General features: G+C 46.8%; 1 protein-coding gene across 1 annotated transcript in view; it reads left to right on the forward strand.

Annotated features, from left to right (window-relative positions):
• LOC134929613 (dynein axonemal heavy chain 5-like) overlaps positions 1-13,223 on the forward strand; it is an 837,675-nt gene that overhangs the window by 785,007 nt on the left and 39,445 nt on the right. The window lies entirely within an intron of this gene.

The following is a 13,223-nucleotide window of genomic DNA, read 5'->3' on the forward strand; positions in this document are numbered from 1 at the left end:
GGTCTGTCAGCTCCTGTTCACATTACGGCCCATTCTACTCGGTCTGTTGGACCTTCTTGGGCAGCCCAACGTGGTGCGACCCTTGATCAATTGTGCAAGGTGGCTACATGGTCCTCCGGGAACACGTTCATAAGGTTCTATGCCTTCGATACTGCCGCTTCCCAGGACGCTTCCTTTGGACGCTGGGTTCTTGTGCCCGCTACAGTGCATCCCCTCCCATAAGGAACTGCTTTAGGACATCCCCATTGTCCAGACTTGTGGAGCCCAGTGTACCCCGCAGCAGAAAACGAGTTTTATGGTAAGAACTTACCCTTGTTAAAACTCTTTCTGCGAGGTACACTGGGCTCCACAAGGCGCCCACCCTGACGCACTTAGCTTCTTTGGATTGATATGGCATTAGCCGCTGACACTTCTCTTGTCGTGAGAGTGTGGTGTATGTGGCTACTAACCGTTGTCGTCTCTTTTCCTGCTACTACATTGGGCTGGTTAACTAAACTGAGCTCCTGTGCTGGGAGGTGGGGTGATATAGGAGGCGGCGCTATGCATCTTGGGAAGAAGGACAAAGCTTTGAGCCTGTTGGTGCCTCGGATCAAGATCCTACTGTACACCCCATTGTCCAGACTTGTGGAGCCCAGTGTACCTCGCAGAAAGAGTTTTAACAAGGGTAAGTTATTACCATAAAACTCGTTTTTCTTCTGTCTTCTGTTTACCACAAATTAGTTATTATGCCCCTCCCCGTGGATTTTTTTTTCTCATTAAGAACCTTTTAGATGATGAAATGCTAATTTTTTCTCCTCCATTGGCCCCTTCATCATGTTCATCATCATGTTACATTACTCAAACACCCTCCCCCTCCCACTGCACATTCACAGGCAATGAAAAGCCTCCACCCATGGTCACACTAAATATGTTGCAACTTGTGGGTGATCTGAACATTAGAAATTCCATTGAATGTATAAGCCACGATATACGTTCAGTATGCTGAGCTGACAACCTGCCATTTACTTTCCAAGTAATTCATGCAGCTGTGCCCAGAGAGGGGGCAGCTATAGAGGTGTCAGGGAGACTTCTGGAGAACCAAGCAGGGGAATGCAATGGCTAATGGGGCGGCAATAGGAATCATTAGCAGAATATTGTTCATTCTATCTACCAGCAGCACAGATGCCACTAATATATACTCTGGCATTAAGAAATCCTTTTTGAGTTATCTGCTTCTGTAGACTGCTGCTCATGTCTGCCACTTAGTATAGGATATTTTTATGGAAATAATTATTTTGTAATCCAGTGGCACAAATGTAGTATGTGGTCAAATATGGTTATATATTTATTTCTTTAGTTGTTGCTCCTGAATATATCTATATATTAATAGCAGAAGGATGGATGACCTTTATGAGTGTCCTATTTCTGTGAGGCCATTGTCTGAGCAGGTCACATATTATACCAAATTAAAGGTCTTGGTCTGTACATTTGCAGAAAAATATTGCCATTATAAATGGATGCTCCGTTTTGTAGTTATGTAGCAAAATGTCTGCCTGACATTTACATTGCATCACCATTGTGCTCTGGAAAATGTGACCGTTGGTGAACTCTCCCTGTGCACCTGCTGGGTGGTTTGGAAGCTGTGACAGTTATGACTTGTCAAAATTCCACTAATAAGGAGGTGAAAATAAGATTTTAAACCTTTTTCTCGTAGTCCGTAGAGGATGCTGGGGACTCCGTAAGGACCATGGGGATAGACGGGCTCCGCAGGAGACATTGACACTTTAAGAAAGACTTTAGATCTGGTGTGCACTGGCTCCTCCCTCTATGCCCCTCCTCCAGACCTCAGTTAGAGAAACTGTGCCCAGAGGAGACGGACAGTACGAGGAAAGGATTTTTGTTAATCCAAGGGCAAGATTCATACCAGCCACACCAATCACACCGTATAACTTGTTATATACTATCCAGTTAACAGTATGAAAACGACATAGCATCAGTCCAAGACCGATGAGACTATAACATAACCCTTATTTAAGCAATAACTATATACAAGTCTTGCAGAAGTAGTCCGCACTTGGGACGGACGCCCAGCATCCTCTACGGACCACGAGAAAAAGATTTATCGGTAGGTTTAAAATCTTATTTTCTTTTACGTCCTAAAGGATGCTGGGGACTCCGTAAGGACCATGGGGATTATACCAAAGCTCCCAAACGGACGGGAGAGTGCGGATGACTCTGCAGCACCGATTGAGCAAACAGGAGGTCCTCCTCAGCCAGGGTATCAAACTTATAGAACTTTGCAAAGGAGTTTGAACCCGACCAAGTAGTAGCTCGGCACAGCTGTAGCGCCGAGACCCCTCTGGCAGCCGCCCAAGAAGAGCCCACCTTACTAGTGGAATGGGCCTTGACCGATTTAGGTAACGGCAATCCCGCCGAAGAATGCGCCTGCTGAATCGTGTTACAGATCCAGCGAGCAATAGTTTGCTTTGAAGCAGGGGCACCAATCTTGTTGGATGCATACAGGACAAACAGTGCTTCTGTTTTTCTGACTGTAGCCGATCTGGCCACGTAAATTTTCAAAGCCCTGACCACATCAAGGGACTCGGGATCCTCCAAGTCACGCGCAGCCACAGGCACCACAATAGTTCATATGAAAGGATGAAACCACTTTGGCAGGAATTGTGGACGGGTCGCAATTCCGCTCTATCCATATGGAAAACCAGATAGGGGCTTTTATGTGATAAAGCCGCTAATTCCGACATTCGCCTAGCCGAAGCCAAGGCTAATAACATGACCACCTTCCAAGTGAGATTTTTCAACTCCACCGTTTTAAGTGGTTCAAACCAGTTTGACTTAATGAAACTTAACACCACGTTAAGGTCACAAGGCGTCACCGGAGGTACAAAAGGAGGCTGAATATGCAGTACTCCCTTCACAAAAGTTTGTACTTCAGGGAGAGAGGCCAATTCCTTTTGAAAGAAAATGGATAAGGCCGAAATCTGAACCTTAATAGATGCTAATTTTAGGCCGAAATCACTCCAGTTTGCAGGAAGTGAAGGAAACGGCCCAGATGGAATTCTTCCGTAGGAGCATTCCTGGCCTCACACCAAGAAACATATTTTCGCCATATACGGTGATAATGTTTAGATGCAGTGGCGTAAGTTCGCCCCAGTCGCCCGGAGGCATGATAAAATGTTGGTGCCCCCCCTATACATATAGGAATATATATATATATATAATGTGGAAAGTGGTGGCACTCACAGGACTTGTTCCAATAATAAATGACACAGCGGTCAAGAATCAAGAGTCAACGTTTCGTTAATTTAATAACGTCATCAGGATACAGACAGAACAAAAAGACAAACAATTTATAGCCACCTCGTGTGTCCCTGCCATCACCGTCGGCGCCGGGTCATGTGACAACACCTTCCGGCGCTGCGCACTTCCTGTGCGCCCGGCTGCGTCTGGCGGTTGCTAGGGAACAAACAAACAACAACAGTGACAGCATATGAAAACAGCGCATCAGAGCTCGTACCTATTACTCTCCCCTTATCCAGAATAACCAAACATTATACGTATTGTACATTATACAAACAGGGGGAACAAAGTCCCCGAGAAACAGGACACACTATATCAACCAGGATATAGATCAGTGTCATAACTATAGTGACATGATGGATAGGGGCATAGCGGGAGAACTAAGCTGCATCTAGGTGGTGCAGAGCAATAGACACAATTCAAATGTGTTTTTGAAAGGCAAAAACACTCAGCCTTATAGGAAGCAATTCAGGGGAAGGTACTCGTTGAGACCTTTTGGAGTGATGGTGCTGAGACGGTGAATCCACCGAGCCTCTTTCTGCAACAAAGCCTTACCCCTATCGCCCCCACGGAGATTTTTGGGGACAGTATCTATAATCTTGTACCTCAAAGTGGCGAGGCCATGATTCAGTGCCTTAAAGTGTCTCGCAACAGGCTGATTCATACCACTCTTACCACCCTCTAATGCCTGACGTATGGCGGATCTATGTAACGCCATGCGCTCTTTGAATTGTCTAGTGGTTTTCCCTACATAGAGAAAACCACACGGACAACGAATGATGTATATAACATGGGTACTACTGCATGTCAAAATATGGCGTATGGCGATCCGTTCCCCTGAGTGTGGGTGGGCGAACGAATCCCCATGTTCCATAAAACTACAGGTGGTACAGCCCGTGCAGCGGTAACACCTTGGTTTTCTGGACAAAAAAGTGTACGGACCGCCCACTGGTCCAGTGGAGACATAATTTTTTACTAGCCAGTCTTTAAGATTTCTATTTCTGGTGTAACTAGGCAACAGTCTGGTTTTATTCAGCATCTTTAGATCCGGATCCGACGTCACGACAGGCCACAAATTCTTCGCCACCTTTGAAATCGTCGAGCTGGCACTGTTGTATTGCTGGACAAAGGGAATGATGTCCATATTGTTTGCTCTCTTCTTAGACTTTGTGGATATTAGAGTATTGGATCGTGGTATCTCTAAAACCTTCCTCTTGGCTTCTAATAAGTCACCCATGTTATATCCTCTAATCAGAAATTGACGTATCATAATGTCTATCTCCTTAACGGTATTGACTGGATCATCCGAGATCCTATGTATCCGCAGAAATTGAGAGAATGGAAGTCCCTTCTTAGTGGAGGCCGGATGTTGGCTACTCGCATGCAGTATGGTATTGATAGGGGTAAGGCTTTGTTGCAGAAAGAGGCTCGGTGGATTCACCGTCTCAGCACCATCACTCCAAAAGGTCTCAACGAGTACCTTCCCCTGAATTGCTTCCTATAAGGCTGAGTGTTTTTGCCTTTCAAAAACACATTTGAATTGTGTCTATTGCTCTGCACCACCTAGATGCAGCTTAGTTCTCCCGCTATGCCCCTATCCATCATGTCACTATAGTTATGACACTGATCTATATCCTGGTTGATATAGTGTGTCCTGTTTCTCGGGGACTTTGTTCCCCCTGTTTGTATAATGTACAATACGTATAATGTTTGGTTATTCTGGATAAGGGGAGAGTAATAGGTACGAGCTCTGACGCGCTGTTTTCATATGCTGTCACTGTTGTTGTTTGTTTGTTCCCTAGCAACCGCCAGACGCAGCCGGGCGCACAGGAAGTGCGCAGCGCCGGAAGGTGTTGTCACATGACCCGGCGCCGACGGTGATGGCAGGGACACACGAGGTGGGGTAAGTGGCTATAAATTGTTTGTCTTTTTGTTCTGTCTGTATCCTGATGACGTTATTAAATTAACGAAACGTTGACTCTTGATTCTTGACCGCTGTGTCATTTATTATTGGAACAAGTCCTGTGAGTGCCACCACTTTCCACATTGTATTCGGTTGCTTAACCAGCTTGGGAGGCACCTAGGCATCATTGTACATATAGGAGAGAGTGCCGGCTATCCTTGTGTGTGTATATATATATATATATATATATGTCTATATACACACACATATATGAAGAAGTGGCACTCATGGGACTTGATTGATAAAAATAAGACTCATGACACGGCGGTCTGAGATGAAAGATACACATACACACACACACACACACACACACACACACACACACACACACACACACACACCACGCCTCATTCAATTACACACAAACACACACACACACACACACACACAATCAGGATTTTTAGGAGGGGGGGGGGGGTTCCAGAATACTGTGTATATATATATATATATATATATATATATATATATATATACATACACACACACACACACATAGATAGATATCTATATATATCTATGTGTGTGTGTACACTGAATTCCGCCCCCTTGCAGTCCCGACAGTCGGAATGCTGACTAACAGGGACTATTTCCACTCATGGGTGTCCATGCCACCCATAGAGTGGGAATATAGCGAATGCAGGATGATGGCAGCAAAGGAAGAGGCTGACTGTTAATATGGGCTGAAAGCTTAGTGACAGGAGAAGCAGGGAGCCAGCCGGAATGATAGCTGGGTATGAGGAGAGAAGAAGATGGTTACTACCTGTCAGCCACTGGCGTTCTGTCTTCTCTGTCCTGTCTGAGCAGCGCTCTGGACTGGTGCTGGGACGCGGCTTCGTCTCTCGCCTTCTCCCTCTGTGGTGTGGAGGAGGTTTGACTGCCACTCCAGTTCCCGCTCCCGGCACCTTCAGCTGGCAGGGTCTTGCCCAAACTACACTTGTCGCCGGGTCCTCTCTTGACCTGGTGCGGAACCCGCTGCCTCAGTTCTCACAGCAGCGCATTTCTTTCCGGGCACAGCCGCGACTCTATTGCCGCCTGGAGCTTTCCCTCTCCACTGCTGTACACTGCTCCGTCTGCCGCCTGAGAGGAGATGTGCGCTGTATTCAAGCAGACACAGCTGCCGGAGCTCCTCAATTAAAAAAGAAAAAGCTAATATAGGTCAGCTTCACTGATATATCGGTGGGCAGGGGGGGTTTCTGGGTACTCGGAAAACCCCCCTGCATGCGCGTATGGACACACACACACACACACACACACACACACACACACACACACACACACACACACACACACACGCGCCTTTCACTTACACACATGCCTATTTCAATTACATACACACACACCTCTTTCAATTACACAGTTACACACCCACAATTACACACCCACATGCCTCTTTCACTTAAACAGACACACACATGCCTCTTTCAACTACACACACAATTACACACACCACACGTCATTTAATTACACACACAAATTACACACACACACACATACACACACACACACACACACACACACACACACACACACATATCTCTTTCACTTAAACACACAACTTTCGTTAAAAAAACAGACACACACACCTCCCTTGAAAACATCAACACACATAAACACAGTCAGTGCTGACAATATTTATTAAAGATACCCCCAGTAATCACCCCCCATACACACACATACACCACACACACCACACATACACAGTGCAGCAGCATGAGGCAGGTGGTGCCAGTGCCTACCTGCGGCTAGCAGCAGGACGGGGGAAGACAGAGCTCCAGCCGGCCAGCTCTATTGGAAGTGCTGGAAGCAGCTGTGTGCTGGAGCTCCACCTAGCTGCTGCCAGCTGCCAGCACGTCTCTGTGGATACGAGGAGGCAGCTGCTGCAGCCGTGTCACTCACGACACTGGTCAAAGCTCCTCCATCCACATTCGGCGCAGCGGCGATGGATTGTCGGGCAGTGGGAGGCAATGGAGGACAGGTGCCCCCTTGAGGTCAGGAGCCCGGCGGCAGCTGACTCCACTGCCTCCCACAGTTCCGCCACTGTTTAGATGTCATGTTCTTCCTAGCCTTTATTAGAGTAGGAATGACCTCATCCGGAATACCCTTATCTGCTAGGATCCGGCGTTCAACCGCCATGCCATCCAACGCAGCCGCGGTAAGTCTTGGAATAGACATGGCCCCTGTTGCAACCGGTCCTGTCTTAGAGGAAGAGGCCACGGATCTTCCGTGAGCATTTCCTGCAGATCCGGATACCAGGTCCTTCGTGGCCAATCTGGAACAATGAGGATTGTTCTCATACCTCTCCCTCCTACCATTCTCAACACCTTGGGTATGAGAGGAAGAGGGGGAAATACATAGACCGACTGGAACACCCACGGTGTCACTAGGGCATCTACAGCTACTGTCTGAGGGTCTCTTGACCTGGTGCAATACCTCTATAGCTTCTTGTTGAGGCGGGATGCCATCATGTCTATCTGTGACAGTTCCCACTGACTTGCAATCTGTGCGAAGGCTTCCTAAAGAAGTCCTCTCTTGGATGCAGGTCGTGTTTGCTGAGGAAGTCTGCTTCTCAGTTGTCCACTCCCGGAATGAACTGCTGAAAATGCGCTTACATGATTTTCCGCCCAGCGGAAAATCCTGGTGGCTTCTGCCATTTCCACTCTGCTCTTTGTGCCGCCTTGGCGGTTTTTACATGAGCCACTGCGGTGATGTTGTCTGACTGGATCAGAACCGGTAGGTCGCGAAGCAATGTTTCCGCTTGCCGAAGGGCGTTTTATATGGCCCTCAGCTCCAGGATGTTGATTTGAATACAAGTTTTTTGACTTGACCCAAAGACCTTGGAAGTTTCTTCCCTGTGTGACTGCTCCCCCACCTCTGAGGCTCGCGTCCGTGGCTACCAGAATCCAGTCCTGGATGGTGAACCTGCGACCCTGCAGAAGGTGAGCACTCTGCAGCCACCATAGGAGAGACACCCTGGCCCTAGGGGACAGGGTGATTAACTGATGCATCTGTAGATGTGATCCGGACCACTTGTCCAGTAGGTCCCATTGGAAGGTCCTCGCATGGAACCTGCCAAAGGGAATGGCCCCGTAAGATGCCACCATCTTTCCCAGGACCCGAGTGCAGTGATGCACTGACACCTGTTTTGGCTTTAATAGGTTTTTTACCAGAGTCATTAGTTCCTGGGCCTTCTCTATCGGAAAATAAACCCATTTCTGGTCCGTATTCAGAATCATACCCAAGAAGGGAAGACGAGTCATAGGAACCAACTGTGACTTCGGGATATTGAGAATCCAGCCGAGTTGCTGTGACACCTTCAGCGAAAGTGACACGCTGTTCAACAACTGCTCTTTTGATCTCGCCCTTATTAGGAGATCGTACAAGTATGGAATAATTGTGACTCCTTGCTTGCGTAGGAGCACCATCATTTCCGCCAATTACCCTGAAATTGGTAATGACAATACTGTACCGTAATTCTCAGGTACGCCTGATGGGGTGGATAAATGGGAACATGAAGGTATGCAGCCTTTATGTCTAGATACACCATAAAATCCCCCTTTCCAGGCTGGCGATGATCGCTGTGAGCGATTCCACCTTGAATTTTAACCTTTTCAAGTATAGGTTCAGAGATTTTAATTTTAAAATAGGTCTGACCGAACCGTCCGGTTTCGGGACTACAGCCAAGGCTGAGTAATATCCCCTTCCTTGTTGAAGGAGGGGAACCTTGAGCACCACCCGTTGGAGATACAATGTGTGAATTGTATTTAATATTATCTCCCTTTCTGGGGGAGAAGCCGGTAGGGCCGATAAGGAAAACCGGCGAGGAGGCACCTCTTCGAATTCCAGCTTGTAACCCTGAGAAACAATTTCTATTGCCCAGGGATCCACCTGTGAGTGAACTCAGATGTGGCTGAAGAGTCGAAGACGTGCTCCCACTGGGGCGGGACTCCCTTAGCGAAGCCCCAGCGTCATGCGGTGGATTTAGTAGAGGCCGGGGAGGACTTCTGTTCCTGGGAACTAGCTGTGCCCTGCGCCCTTACCTCTGGTAAGAAAGGACGCTCCTCGTACTTTCTTGTTTTTCTGCGACCGAAAGGACTGCATTTGATAATGTCGTGCTTTCTTAGGCTGTGAAGGGAATATAAGGCAAAAGATCAGATTTACCAGCTATAGCTGTGGAGACCAGGTCCGAGAGCCCTTCTCCACACAATTTCTCACCCTTGTAAGGTAAAACCTCCATATGCCTCTTTTAGTCGGCATCACCTGTCCATTGCATGTTCCACAGGACACATCTAGCAGAAATCGACATAGCGTTGACTCTAGAACCCAGTAGACCAATGTCTCTTTGAGCATGTCTTATATATAAGACAGCATCTTTTATATATCCTAGGGTCAAAAACATGGTATCCTTATCTAGGGTTTCAATCTCCGCTGATAAGGTATCTGTCCACGCTGCTACAGCGCTATAAACCCCTGCCGACACAATCGCCGGTCTGAGTAGTGTACCAGAATGTGTGTAAATGGACTTCAAAGTACTTTTCTGCATGCTATCTGCAGGATCCCTGAGGGTAGCTGTATCTTGGTATGTCAGCACTACCTTTTGGGTAAACGTGTCAACGCCTTGTCCACCCTAGGGGAGGATTCCCATCGTATCCTGGCCCTAGCAGGGAAAGGATACGCCATGAGAATTCTTTTGGGAAACTGCAGTTTCTTGTCTGGAGATTCCCGCTCTTTTTCATCCAATTCTTTTGGTTCATGAGAGGGGGGAAATGTTATCTCAGATTTCTTCCCCTTAAACATGTGTACCCTCGTGTCAGGGACAGATGGGTCATCAGTGATATGCAAAACATCTTTTATTACAATAATCATATATTGAATACTTTTCTGCCAGTTTTGGCTGTAACTTTGCATCCTCGTAGTCGACACTGGAGTCAGACTCCGTGTCGGTATCAGTGTCTATTATTTTGGATAGTGGGCGTTTTGAGACTCTGAAAGTCCCTGCGACATAGGGACAGACATGGGTAGGTTTCCTGTCTGTTCTCTAATCTTTTGTGCAATAAATTTACCTCGGCACTTAATTCCACATAACCAGTCAGGTGTCTGCGTTGTCGACGGAGACACCACACACACACACACACACACACACACATTTGCTCCATCTCCTCCTTAGCAGAGCCTTTTACCTCAGACATGTCGACACACACGTACCGACACACCACACTTAGGGAATCCTCTTATCTGAAGACAGTTCCCCCACAAGGCCCTTTGGAGACCAGAGAGAGAGTATGCCAGCACACACCCAGCGCTAATACCCCAGGAAAAACACACAATGTGTTTACCCAGTAGAGCTGTAATACTATTATTTGCTGCCAATTATGTGCCCCCCCCCCCTCTTCTCTGAAACCCCCTTTCACTGTGGATAAGCAGGGGAGAGTCCGGGGAGCTTCCTCTCAGCTGTGCTGTGGAGAAAATGGCGCTGGTGAGTGCTGAGGGAGAAGCCCCGCCCCCTCGGCGGCGGGCTTCTGTCCCGCTTAAATATAATAAAAACTGGCGGGGGCTCTTTATATATACAGTGCCTAGCTGTATATATATATCTCTTTTGCCAGAAATGAGGTTTATATTGCTGCCCAGGGCCCCCCCCTGCGCCCTGCACCCTTACAGTGACTGCCGTGTGTGAGGTGTGTGGGAGCAATGGTGCACAGCTGCACCCTCAGTGAAGATCATGAAGTCTTCTGCCGCCTCTAAAGTCTTCTTTTCTTCTCATACTCACCCGGCTTCTATCTTCCGGCTCTGTGAGGAGGACGGCGGTGCGGCTCCGGGACGAACTCCAGGGTGAGACCTGTGTTCTGACTCCCTCTGGAGCTAATGGTGTCCAGTAGCCTAAGAAGCAGAGCCTTGAAACTCACAGAAGTAGGTCTGCTTCTCTCCCCTCAGTCCCTCGATGCAGGGAGTCTGTTGCCAGCAGGCTCCCTGAAAATAAAATACCTAACAAATATACTTTCTGTCAGAAAGCTCAGGAGAGCTCTCTGAAAAGCACCCAGTCTCCACTGGGCACAGTATCAAACTGAGGTCTGTAGGAGGGGCACAGAGGGAGGAGCCAGTGCACACCAGATCTAAAGTCTTTCTTAAAGTGCCCATGTCTCCTGCGGAGCCCGTCTATCCCCATGGTCCTTACGGAGTCCCCAGCATCCTCTAGGACGTAAGAGAAAAGGGGTAAAATGTTTCACCCAGCAAACCTTTGCCTGGTTAAAACCGGGCACATCAGCTGGTATAGCTTATTAGCTTATAGCTGATTTAAATAGTAATTTATCTATAAAAACAGAGACAGTGTGAAAGCACTGTACCAGTTTTTTTTATTGTTATGCATTTGTATTTTACAACATTATCACTTCTTGTTTGCTTTGTAAAATATATTGGTGTACATGGTAATGGGGTATTCTGTTAAAAAGGAAAGATTATTAGCGCTCCTTAGAATTAAAATGTTTTCTTGTGTGTGCTAGCTGCAATGTATGTATTACCCTTCTCACAGTAGGATTGCTGATAGGAAGGGAGAACTGGAATGTCCTATGTGCTGGAAGGCTGTTACTTATTTCAGAAGGCTGCAAGTCTATCTATCTGTTACTTAATTTAAGCAATACTTAGCTATAACTTCTTTCAGTCATGCTAGGACATTTGGGCTTGGATGTCAGCCATGTTAGTCATAAGTCCCCTATTTATTTTTATCAAAGTATTTCTGCTCGCAAGACTCAGATCAACACCCACGGATGATATGTGATCTTTGGTAATGTTAAAAGGCCGTTATGGACTTGTCCCATTGCAAATGTCTTTTCTATAGTCACTATGTAACAATACCTCAATTTATGCACATTGTGACAAAATCCCTGCGTGGTGGGCCCCCAATATGATTGCTGGTAAGTCCAAGTGGGATTTTACAAATGACAACGGCGTTTGCACCATAATGGCCCTCCCCCAGAATTGTGGCATAAGGAGTGGGTCATTGTGCTGCTATTATCAGCTAGGGAAGTGGGAGAGATCCTGAAGATAGGAGAGTAGGCAAGTATAGGTCAGTGGCGGTTTTAGGGCCGTGCTAGATGGTCGGCTGCCCAGAGCTCTGTGGCCTGAGAAGGAAGCTGCAGTCACCACACCAGCGACATCTAATTTGACTGCATCTGCCCGCTGCCTGGTGCTCACTTCTGCGCAGCTGCATGCCGGGCGGAAGTGAGAATTTGGGAACTGCTGAGACTTTAAGGACATACTGCCGCGGGACACAGGCAGTGTGGCAGACGGGACACACACACACTCACTCTCTCTCACTCTCTGTTTAAAAGGGCTCTACCTGGTGTGTAATGTGTGTAACGGGCTTTACCTGGTGTAATGTGTATAAGGGACTCTACCTGGTGTAATGTGTATAAGAGGCTCTACCTGGCATAAAATGTATAAAAAGAGCTCTACCTGGCGTACTGTTTAAAAAGAGGCTCTACCTTGCATAACGTGTGAAAAAGGGACTATAGTTGGCGTAACGTGTATAAAAGAGGTTCTACCTGGCGTAATGTGTATAAAATGGGCTCTACCTGCCGTAAAATATGTATAAGGAGCTCTACGTGGCATGATGTGTATAAAAGGGGAGCTATCTGGCGTAATGTGTATAAGGGACTCTATGTGGCTTAACATGTATAAAAAGGTCTCTACCTGGTCGCCACAACGTCTAGAACTTGCCCTGGTACAGGTAGAAATAGCAACATATCTAGCAATGATAGCATGCAGTACAGATCTGGATAGCAGGCATGTAAACATTATGGAACATTTATTTTTCTCATCATTAACCCATAAAAACACATAACATAAAACTGTATTCAAATTCACTGTTAAAATAAGGTTATATCTGTCCTGAAAAAAGACAACATCAAATTTAATTGTGTACCCTAAGAAAAATAAAAAGAATAATTCCTGGTGAAACTGTCAGATAACT

The sequence above is a fragment of the Pseudophryne corroboree genome, chromosome 5 (assembly GCF_028390025.1).
Source record: "Pseudophryne corroboree isolate aPseCor3 chromosome 5, aPseCor3.hap2, whole genome shotgun sequence".
In the NCBI taxonomy this organism is placed as follows: domain Eukaryota; kingdom Metazoa; phylum Chordata; class Amphibia; order Anura; family Myobatrachidae; genus Pseudophryne; species Pseudophryne corroboree.